This window comes from Notothenia rossii, assembly GCF_949606895.1.
Source record: "Notothenia rossii genome assembly, chromosome: 9".
NCBI lineage: Eukaryota > Metazoa > Chordata > Actinopteri > Perciformes > Nototheniidae > Notothenia > Notothenia rossii.
The window spans coordinates 18,325,416-18,333,503 of NC_136907.1; the positions used below are offsets into that span (position 1 = coordinate 18,325,416).

The 8,088-nt window shown below is 39.8% G+C and overlaps 1 long non-coding RNA gene across 1 annotated transcript; it reads right to left on the reverse strand.

Moving 5' to 3' along the window:
• Positions 1 to 2,167: 2,167 nt before the first annotated feature.
• On the reverse strand, positions 2,168 to 7,613 carry LOC307017780. The gene is made up of 3 exons (XR_013802252.1): positions 6,256 to 7,613; positions 3,725 to 3,917; positions 2,168 to 2,294 (listed from the first exon to the last, which is right to left on the reverse strand). It is a non-coding gene; the product is annotated as an uncharacterized lncRNA (long non-coding RNA).
• Positions 7,614 to 8,088: the final 475 nt, after the last annotated feature.

Sequence of the window (8,088 nt, forward strand, 5' to 3'; positions counted from 1 at the left end):
CTCCAAACTGTTACAGGATGTGTATTTTGTAAAATGTGTAACTTTTTTTAATTATAATTTCTTGTTTTTAATCTTTAATGCTTTTTTTTATGCATACATTAACATTAGGCTGTCTTAGGCTCTTTTCAGCTGTAACAATGTAAATGTATTCTGATCTAATTTATATGTTTTTGTCAGTTTATTTCCCTATATTGAGACACTTGTTTTGTTTAAGATTATTTCTCCTTTTTTTACAACGCAAGCACTTTCAGTAACAATATATAAAATCATTCAGCAGCAGAGGTTGGGGTGGAAACAGCATTTCTAACTAAGACGATTAAAATATTACAAGTTAAACATCAAGATGAACATACTATTATTAATCTAAAAAGTACATGGGAAACTTAAATATCCTGCAATAGGAACAAATGTGCCAAAATATTTCTAACATAAACATAAACTGAGGGCTTTCTTCCTGAGCCGCTGGGAGTAAAGCAGGGTGTCCGCGGGGTCTTAAAAAGTATTAAAAGTTGATAAATCAATTTAGCGAAAATTAAGGCTATTAAAAAGTATTAAAAAGTATTAAACAGCATTTTCCAAGGTATTAAGAAGGTCCACAGCAACGACAACATGAAACAGTGAAACACCCTTTAATTTACTGAAACGACATGTCGGGAAACCCCCAAAGACGGCCTCATGCATAGCGCGCCGTAAAATGCTGCTTATTATTTTAAGTTTCGTTGCCTTGCTCCGCTCTGTGGGGGGGGGAACTAAGCGACTACGGTAACGGGTCCCAAGGTGGGTAGACCGGCATACGCAACGCTCTGGGGGTCCAACGGCTCCGTGTGTAAGCCCTATATCATCATTTTCTGATAACGATGAAATAGCCCGCCTCCCTCTCCCCGCGTCTCCTGCTGCTGCTGGGCTGTCAGAAGAGGGGGAGGAAAAGAGGCAGGCACCGTTTATTAAATATTATTATATTATTATACAGAGAACAGAGTCGTTATCAATTTGTTTGAAAGCTCAATAAATAACATAGAAGACCTCTGACCGGCACTTTTCTAATTTTGAAAGGAAGATTTAAACTTTAACGGACATGTTGACCGGCGCAACATTTTTTTTACGGAAACTGCCGCACGGTCCCCTCGTTCCTTGGAAGAGGCGGTGAGGTGGGTGTTTTTCATCTGCTGTGGACTACCGGAGATATATACAGCAGGAGAACACGCCGTCCACCGCGGAGAATAAACAGAAGGGCAACCATGCTCCGGGGTCTTCTTCACTGCTTTTGGTGTATTTCGGGAGGCAGCAGCGCCACTTACAGGCCTCGTTTCCAGCATTTCCAGCGGTCTAGTGTGAACGGACACGTTAATGAATCGAATGAGTGTGAACGGAAGCCTTTTTTGCGCTTGCGTATGCGTTTTACCGTATGCGTCCTCGTGGGGCCGGGGTCTAAGCCAAATTATATCCGGTCACAGAGATCTGCTATTTTAAAGTAAAGTCAACACATATCGACCCTAAATATAGTCTATATTAAGAACGAAAAAAATCATAACATATACATATCCTTTTTTGTAAACATATGACAAATGTGTGAGGGTGATGACGTCAGAGCATCTTCCTATGTGACAGGGCTTAGCCCCGGACAGCCCCAGCCCAATTTAACCCCTGGGTATTTGAGAGGGAGCTCCTATATGGCATTACCCCGCTGAAGCTCACCAAAGTTTAACATATTTCATAGTTCAACGTTTTGTCAATTGTTTTGTTTATTGGTCAAATACTGGTTTCTAATGGTTTCTGAGGAGTTTTACTGGAATGAAAGAACACAGAGTCTACAGAAGCAAAAAAGCAGCATACTGCATTAAACCTGACCTTCACAGAGAGGTTGAAGTTCATGTGGAAAAGAGGCTTCAGTAGTCTGTCTGCACTCTGTTTAGTTTTGCTATCTTACTATCAATATAGTAAATGTGAGGTAAAGTGTGTAGCCAATGTAACCGGTTAGAACTCAAAGTTGGAATGAGGTCTTAAAATGTATGGAAAGGGTCTTAAAAAAGGTCTTAAAAGGTATTAAATTTGACTTCAGGATTCCTGCATATACCCTGTAAAGGTCCTCCATGGATGGCAGCTCCGTCCTGGTGATGTTCTGTGCAGTTTTCACCACACTCTGTAAAGCCTAACGATTAAGGGCGTTGCAGCTGCCGTACTAGGCCGTGATGCAGCCGTGTCCGTGATGGACCCCGAGGAACCTGAAGCTGCTGACTCTCTCCACCGTAGTCCCATTGATGGCGATGGGGGCGTGTCCCTCTCTTTGCTGCTTCCTGCAATCCACAATCAGCTCCTTGGTTTAATAATAATAATAATAATAATAATAATGCATTTTATTTATATAGTGCTTTTCACGACTCAAAGACGCTTTACAATATGAGGGAGGGTAGACAAACAAGGACAGGCAAACAAGTAAGTATAGTAAAATAAATAAAAAGGCAGTCAAGAGGAAATTGATTGAGAGGAGGGGGGCTTATGGGTAGGCAGAGTTGAAAAGATGTGTTTTGAGGCGGGACTGAAAGACTGTGAGGGACTCAGAGTCACGGAGATCTTGGGGGAGGGAATTCCAGAGCCTAGGAGCTGCCACTGAGAAGGCTCTGTCCCCAAAGCTGCAGAGTGTGGATGTGGGAATGGATAGGAGTCCGGCTGCGGTGGATCTGAGGGACCGTGGGGGTTGATAAGGAGTGAGAAGGTTTGTGAGATAAGGGGGGGCCAAATGGTGGAGTGCTTTGTAGGTGAGGACCATCATTTTGTAATTGATGCGATGGGAGACAGGAAGCCAGTGGAGCTCTTTGAGGACTGGGCTGATGTGATGCCATGATTTGGTATGTGTGAGGAGACGTGCAGCTGCATTTTGAACCCGTTGGAGTCTGTTGAGGGATGTAGTGCTGATGCCGTAAAGAAGTGAGTTGCAGTAGTCAAGGCGGGAGGAAATGAAGGCATGGATTAGTCGTTCGGCTGCGGGGCGGGTGAGAGAGGGTAGGATTTTTGCAATATTGCGGAGGTGGAAAAATGAGGTTTTGACTGTTTGGCGGATGTGAGGTTCGAGGGAGAGGGTGGGGTCAAAGATTACGCCAAGGTTGCGTGCCTGATTGGAGGGGGAAACAATGGTGCCATCGATGGTGAGTGTTATGTTAGTGACCTTGCTGAGGGTGGATTTGGAGCCAATTAGGAGGAGTTCTGTTTTGTTGCTGGTTTAGATTACGTTGAGATGGAGGTTGTTATCCTGGCACCAAGATGTCAGGTTTTCGACCAACTCTCTGTACGCCGTCTCGTCGCCGTCTGTGATCTGGCCGATGACGGTCGTGTCGTCAGCCCGCAGGCCCGTACCAGTGTCTTAAAGTGGCTGCGCTTCCTCCTGTGCCACATCCAAAATTGAGAAGAAAGAGAACAGACACACCACAACTGGGTGAGGCTGGGGAAGATGAGCGAGGGAAAGACAGAAACAAAACGGGGACTAAGATGAGTGAGGGAAAGAGAGAAACAAGACAGGGGGACTAAAGTTTAAGAGAGAGGAAGAACACACAATGTGAGTGAACAGTTTAATTCAATTACACATTTAAAAAAAATAGTGTGAGTAAGTGAAGACAACCTTACAAGGAGGACTGCCCTGTCAAATTTAAAAGTTATTTTTGTTAAATATACATATCCTGTTGAGGCTAGAATCCAAAATCCTGCTTCATCGCTGTGACAAACTCCACACCTTTGATGTTGCCAAGGTTTTTGCCGCCACAGTGGATGAGCAGGACATCCGGGACTGTTCTTCCTCTCAAGGACTGATAGAAAAAGGGAAGAAGGTTCACGGCAATTGAGACCCAGGTTGCTTCCCATGCTGTGTCTGGCTCTTTCTTCCCTACGTCGAACGTAGCTGCTCCCTATTATCCACACATTAGGACCTAGATAGAATAAAATATATTGAAAAAGGAAAAAAAAGTGGTTACTGGTGATCATCTTTTAGAAAAAGGCGAGTTGTCATATTCAGGGTTCGTACGGGTGCTTGAAATCCTTGAAAATGCTTGAAATTTGACGTGGTGTTACCTTAAAGATGGTGGTGTTAATATTCTTTTGATCGCACAGGGATGAAACTTATACCAATAGAATCTGTGGACTCTCAGCTTTTCATATGATATACAGGGCTCGACATTATAAATGGCCCGCTGTCCCGGAAGCACTTTTTAGACACCCCGGGCCAGCATAACGTAATTTCAATTTGCCCGCTTGGGCCACAAAAAATATTGCTTGAAAAAAAAAAATTGTCCTGTGGTATTGGTATTTTGAATTGCAATTTTGTTAAATTGTTTCGTTTATTAACGCTACAACATAGCGTTTTGTGAGGCGGTTGTCGTTGTTGGGTGAAAGCAAACAGCTGTTCCCGTGAGCGCTCCTTCACTACAGACTGTGTCTCTCTCTGTGTCTCTCTGTGTGTCTCTCTCTCTCTCTCTCTCTCTCTCTCTCTCTCTCTCTCTCTCTCTCTCTCTCTCTCTCTCTCTCTATAAGGAACCGCAGTAGACAAAGGGTGTTGCTATAGCAACACATCATGTTTATGTTTACACCTAGGTTTACATGCGAAATCAATAGCGCGAAAAGGGGTGGGGTCAATATGACCCGCTGGCGGAAATAGGTATAAATGGCAATTTTTTTGGCAATTTCTTCAATCTGACTTCATATTGACAATTGTTCACACTTTTAGGAAAAGTCACGGACTGGGAGACTTTAATATTTTATTGAAAAAAAGTTACCTACAATACAAAAACAGCTGTGGGTCAAATTGACTCGATGGCGGTTCTAGTGTTAAACCCATGTAATGGTAGAATGAACACAGTCTTCCTTTGAATATGTATAAGTCAGGTGTCTTGAGTAGTCAAAATGACCTACAAATCATTGTACACATTTGTAAATATTATTTTCTACTTGTTACCGTTGTGAGTCTATTTGTATGCAGCTCTGTGTGAATTTGTGGCTACAATTCAGACTAATATGCTACCAGAGGTGGAATAGGTACTTGTTGTTGTACTTGAGTAAAAGTAGAAGCACTCAGATCTTGTACTTGAGTAAAAGTAGAAGTACTCAGATCTTGTACTTGAGTAAAAGTAGAAGTACTCAGATCTTGTACTTGAGTAAAAGTAGAAGTACCGGAGTGTAGGAATACTCTGTTACAGTAAAAGTCCTGCATTCAAAATGTTCCTCAAGTAAAAGTAGAAAAGTATTATCATCTAAATATAGTGAAAGTAGCGACAGTAAAAGTAGTCGTTGTGCAGATTGGTCCATTTCAGAATAATATATAGGATATGTTTTATAATGATTGATCATGAGTGTTCTCAAAGCTGGTAAAGGTGCAGCTAGTTTGAATGACTTTGTATACTGCAGGGTAGCTTGTGGATTTACTCCAGGTGGAACTAAAGTCTGATTTAACACTTGATTATATTTCACATCATTCATCCACATCTGTAAAGTAACTAAAGGTAGTAAATACATGTAGCAGAGGAAAAGTACACCTTTTACCTCTGAGTTGTGTTTACTGCCAACCTAAAAGTACCTAAAAAATAGTAATCAATAATGTATTGAAAAGTTATTTGGCTGATTGTTGTATATCGGCTTCGCCAGGTTATATGGGATGCCCAGTCTACGTACAGATGGGTCACTCATTTTGAAATATTAAACTTAGTTTTCTTTTCTTTAATTTTTCATCCTCATGTTGAATGCTATCACGAAACACACATTTGGTTGTTTATAGCATAAAGAACATCTGATTTAATGTGAGGTAGGGAATAATCATTTGAGTATAAGTACGTCGTGTATATAAATATGTCATTTACAACAGCTGTAAGATGCTTGAAAAGCTTGAAAATACACCTTGAAAATGCTTGAAAAGTGCTTGAATTTGACTTTGGAAAAGGTGTAAGAACCCTGCATATTGTTTTACGAAGACTACACAAGTTTAATGTTTATATTATATTACATATAACTCTATAATTGTATATAGAATCATGATGAAACTTTATAAGGATTAAGATTATATATTAATATTACATGAATTAATGCATGACTCATGACGATTGCATGCATTATTACGAAGCAGGATGTATTAAGTCACTGACTTTTTGTGATAAGGTCACAATCAACTGATTTCACTTATCAGATGTAAAAATAAGGTACATATGAAATTAAAGGGTATGCAATCAACCAATTACTGAAACAAAATGAATACAAATGCTTTTAAGAACTATACAGCACCTTGTCCAAGTATGGCGGGCTGCCCACTCCTTCAGGATTGGATTGGATGTTGATCCGGCTATTTCTGCCATCTATAAATAAAGTACAAATGATTAGCTCCTCACGCCTCTTTAAAAATAATGTGTTCTTGAAGATTCTGTATGCATCGTCGTTTACAATGGTAGGGACATTGCATTGGACATTTGTTGTGACAAAGATATGTCATTTTTAGTTTTTTCATCTCACATTTATAGATTTTAAATAAAAAAAAATATATAAAACGAATTATAAATTCAAAGTCTGGTTTCTAGAAAGTTAGCTAATGCATACAGAGTTAAGAACTGCTGGCACGCATACATTTCTAGCATTTTGGTTAACTATGAAAAGTATGGAAAACTGCTGAGCAAACACCCAACATTAGCTTAGCCACAGTAGCGGTTGCTGTTGAGTAGTTTGGCTTATTTTACTATTTTATATGAGAACATGTTACATTACATACAGACATTAAGGAGGCAGGTTACAAAATCAATATGTTTCCGTCTCTTACCTTTTGGAGCAAACTGTCAAAGTTGTTGATTCATGTGATGTGACACGTCACATCACATGAACGTCCCGTGGGTTAGATGCGCGTTCATAATGCAGAGGGAAATAACTCTCAGAATAACATTATTAGCACATTTTTACAACTTGAGGAACAAATGTTTTTAATAAGGGCTATACAAGTGTTCATACTGGGTAGTTTATTTAGTTTAAAAAAAATTATCCAACGATTTACACACCATTCTTTCCCCATGTACTGTAAGTCAATGGGACAAAGTGTTTCCGGGCCTGGCAACCAAACGGAAGTGTAGTACCGCCGTTTGGCTAGCACGAATATTTTCATCTGAGTCCGGCGCACTTCCTGGGGGCTTGCTGTGCACGAGTAATCTGTTTTGTTCACCTGAGTGAAGTCTTGCAGGCACATTGCCTTGTTTTTTGTTTATTAACACTGACAGTGTATTTATGTGAACTCCATAATATGTTATATTTGGTAAAGATAGATATATTGATAGAAAGTATTATTTGATAGCGTTATGTGTTTATATTGACTATGTTGAATTTCTCCTTGAGATACAGTAATTGACTGTGACAGACGAATAACTTAAATGGAGAAATGTGATATGTTTGTAAAGTACAGCTATTTGAATGTAACTGTGTACTTTGAATTTTGAATAAGAAGCAATCCAGACGATCAATCGGATCCTGTGTCTAATTCTTGCTGCTGCACTTTTCTGTTTTTTACAGATATCATTTATTGTTGCTGTGGTACCCAAGCTTTTGGGACCCGCAACATACACATGAATGTCACTTTCTCAACCACATTCACAGACATAGCATATCTCAACAGGTGGTATATCTTAAAGGATAGAGAAACAATTTGTAGGGAAAAACAAAACAAAGAAAAAATAAATACAGATATGTTTCATGGGTAACATGGGTCAAATGTGTTCTAGTAGTGTACTATGGTAGAACAGCGCCTTACTAAGATACTTTAAAATAGTTTTTATTGAATTTGTCTCCCATCTGTAAACTGATTACTCCCTTCCTGTTTACAATCTTAGGGATGTCCATGTAATAAGTAGCCTGTGAACATACTGTATTTTTCAAATGTATACAGAAAAGCATGTTCTTCCTCAGTTACACTAAGAATCCTGCTTAAAAAACACGCTTCATGTTGAATCTATCCCGTTTAAACTTCAGCTGTCTTTGGCCTGAATACTTTATGAATGTGTGTTGCGCAGTTGATTGCACAAAGGCTCTTTAACATGTAATCGTCGTTTGTGAATTCACAAAGGCAGATGCTGTCAGGGTTTT